This window comes from Spinacia oleracea, chromosome 4 (assembly GCF_020520425.1).
Source record: "Spinacia oleracea cultivar Varoflay chromosome 4, BTI_SOV_V1, whole genome shotgun sequence".
Lineage (NCBI taxonomy): Eukaryota > Viridiplantae > Streptophyta > Magnoliopsida > Caryophyllales > Amaranthaceae > Spinacia > Spinacia oleracea.
Genome location: NC_079490.1, coordinates 156,252,341 through 156,255,873, shown reverse-complemented (window position 1 = coordinate 156,255,873; position 3,533 = coordinate 156,252,341). Strand labels below are relative to the sequence as shown.

The following is a 3,533-nucleotide window of genomic DNA, read 5'->3' as shown; positions in this document are numbered from 1 at the left end:
TTGATGAGGGTTCTGGATATTGTTGCTCCTGTAGGATAGTAGAGGGTTGTTTTTGTAGCCCTCATTGTTAGAGTTGGAGAATGGGTTATTTTTTTGTAGGATTGAAATGCATTACATTGTTCAACAGAGCTCCTACATTCCTGTGCATAATGACCAGACATTCCACAACTTTCACAAACAGTAGCAGGTTGGGCACTCATTGCAGCTACACTAACAGGTTGGGCAGATTGAGCACTAGCTGCTTGCATATTATCAAACTTATGATGTAAAGCAGTCAATTGGGCAGTTAATTGTTCTATGCAATTCAAATCATGCTTACCACCTTTGTTAGATAGGCCTCTAGGATTCCCATACTGGGCATTATGATTGGCTATCTCCTCAATCACCTCCATAGCTCTAGGCACCTCAAGTTGCATGAATCTCCCACTGGCAGCTGAATCCAAAAGACACCTAGACTCATTACCCAGACCGTTATAAAACTGTTGAATCAAGAACCATTCATCCAAACCATGGTGCGGGCACTCTCTCTGCAAGTCCTTGAATCTCTCCCAGACCTCAAACAAATTCTCATCTGCTTGTTGAGAAATAGAAATTATCTGACCCCTCAGACGAGCCGTCTTCTCAGGTGGGAAATATTTAACATAGAATGCAAGGGCCAAGGACTCCCAATTAGTGATTTTCATAGCCGCCCTGTTCAACCCATTAATCCACAGCTTTGCTTTCCCGCTCAGAGAGAACGGGAAAAAATATCTCCATAGTCTGCTCCGGAGTCAACCCCTTTTGCTTGATGGTGGAACAGTATTGGATGAAGGACTGAATGTGCAGATTCGGATCTTCACCTACTTCCCCACCGAACTGGCGTCTCTCAATCATGTTGATCAACGCAGGCTCAATCTTGAAGGTCTCAGCCGCAATAGAAGGCATGAATGCTTTTGGTAATACCGACAGACTTGGCTTAGAATAATCTATAAGCCGTGGGACAGGTGGTGGTGGAGTTTCGTCACCCATCTCTATCTCTGAAACTGAATCTGTATTTGAAGGAAAAAGATCGCCAATATTATGATCAGAATCAGAGTAATTCCCACACTGTGCAATGAAAGTTCTTCGTCTACGAAAGGTTCTTTCGGGCTCAGGATCGAATGGAGTAAGATTACTAGTACCTACTGTCCTGGGCATAGAAAAAGAAACTACAAAACAATGTGAGATCCGGTCACAAGGAACGTGAGTTCCTTGAGTAGTAACAAACAATAATCTAGGATAAACAATCAACAATAGAAAATAAAACCGTTTCCCCGGCAACGGCGCCAAAATTTGACAGGCTTAAGTCGTATCCACTAGCTAGGTAGCAAGGGAAGTCAGGATCGAATCCACAGGGAAACAGGCGTTCTTTCTACTATTAATTAATTAATGTAGACTATTGGGAAACAAGAGTTTCGTTGATGATTTGCTAAGACTACGGCGATAATTAAACAAATTAAACAATTAAGAATCAAGGTATTAAAGAATCTAGGGCATAGGTTCACCAACAAATAACAATCCAGGAAGATAAGCAATCACGATAATCAACAAAGTAATTAGTTAGACTAGCATGCTCTCTCGAATCGATACTAATCATAGACTTAGAATTAACGGGCTCTCGCTACGTATTAACTCTAAGTCCACCTATTGACACAAGCCTAAACATCAAATTGCGTCTCTCGAATCTTAACTTGATATTGCATAACTACCACAATTAAACCTGGGCAAATTTAATTGTATAGTGAAATAAACCAATCAATAGGAATTAATTACAATGCCAACAATTACAATTATTCAATATCCCCATATTATTCATGGATCCCCAAACGCTAGAAATTAGACTACTCAAGCATATTCACAATAAACAAAGCAATTAGCATGATTGAAAACATAATTAGAGCTAAACAAAGAATTGAAATAAAGAACATTACCTTAATTGAAGAACAATGGAAATAAAAACCATGAATTTTTATTGAAATTGAAAACTAAGTGTTTGCATAAATTTAGAGAGAATTTAACTAAGGAAAATAAAACTAAGGGTTTCAATACTAGGAATTAAGATCCTCACTAAAATAATGAAGCCTAGTATTTATAGTTTGCCCATAAAAATAGAAGAAAACCGGAAAGAAAACCGCGCGCTAAGGCTTCTGGGTTGTCGTCGCCCGGTCAGGCAGCTTCCCGCCCGTCGGGCGACCAGCTCGATATCCGCCCGGCGGGCGAGGGAGACATTCTGGGAAGCATCCGCACGCGCCCGGTCGGGCATCTCCCGCCCGCCGGGCGAAGGGAGAAAATTCGTTGCTGCTGCTTCGATGGGCGCCCGGTGGGCACCGGGCGAAACACCGCCCGTCGGGCGCCTGCTGACGACTCGTTCTTCTGCTTGCTCGCCCGGTGGGCGAGGAGAGATCAACCGGGAGGAAGGCTAAATGAACCGCCCTTCGTCCGCAACACCGAGTCTAACTTCCGGGGCTCAATCATGAATATCTAAGGCTCCTGTAAGTCGACAATAGTCGTCCCGAACTCCTCGGAATCGTGTAGTGGCCTAAATCATCATGAAACGGGTCTAAAAAGACCAATTTCTCACTAGGTAGTCCTGAAACTCAAGGCACACTGAAATACATAGATTAGTACTAAAAACGGCTCCTAAGAGCTCATTTAACGCATAAAAGTACTAAGGGACGGGGGTGAAAACACTATATAAAACACACATATCAAACTCCCCCAAGTTAGATCCTTGCTTGTCCCTAAGCAAGGAAATCATCACAAGACCAACTTCACCCCCAACATATTTCAAAATGAAAAATATAATTCAACGCAAAATCCAACGAGCATTCATCAATGTCAACCAATCAAATCCATCCAACCGCTAATCCACCTTAACAATCGTCACGCAAAACGAACCACAAATGCACAATGGAATTCAAGACTAGTGCTCACACACTCGTCACTCATCTATGTGGCGGGTAAAATATGTACCCGTTCGCTCTCCTCCCAACATATATGTGAACAATGCCCTCCCAAACTCACAACACTCGTGTGTCTAGAAAAACATACACTCAACCTAGTAGTCGACTCGGAATGCGTCATGTCATAACTTGCATTGATAAACAACTACTTTCACATAAATACGACTCTATGCACAAAGGTCAGAAGGTCTTCAAAGCTTGTAATGTTAGGCTTAGGTAAGGGTGCGGTAAATTTCGGCATAATGTGAGCTTTAAAGCCTTGGCTTTAGGGAGCATAAATCCTAAATACAACCATGATCAACCAAAATAATGACCATAACCCTCCCACTCAACACATGATGGAACAACAAACACCAACACCATACTTTCTTGCCTTTTTTCACAATTATAATCAATCACTCATAAGGATATGAATTTGCAAAACTTGATTGAAACAATACTTTGAACTTTTTCTGAGAGTAATAGATTTTTTTCTCTTTCTTTTTCTTTTTTTTTTCAAACTCTTTTTTTTTTTCTTTTTTTTTAGAAACCCTCACATTTGTTTTGTTCTTT

The 3,533-nt window shown here is 41.2% G+C and overlaps 1 pseudogene; it reads left to right on the top strand.

Moving 5' to 3' along the window:
* The first annotated feature begins 504 nt into the window (after nucleotides 1-504).
* LOC130460271 (uncharacterized) lies at nucleotides 505-604 on the top strand (annotated as a pseudogene).
* The last annotated feature ends 2,929 nt before the right edge of the window (nucleotides 605-3,533 follow it).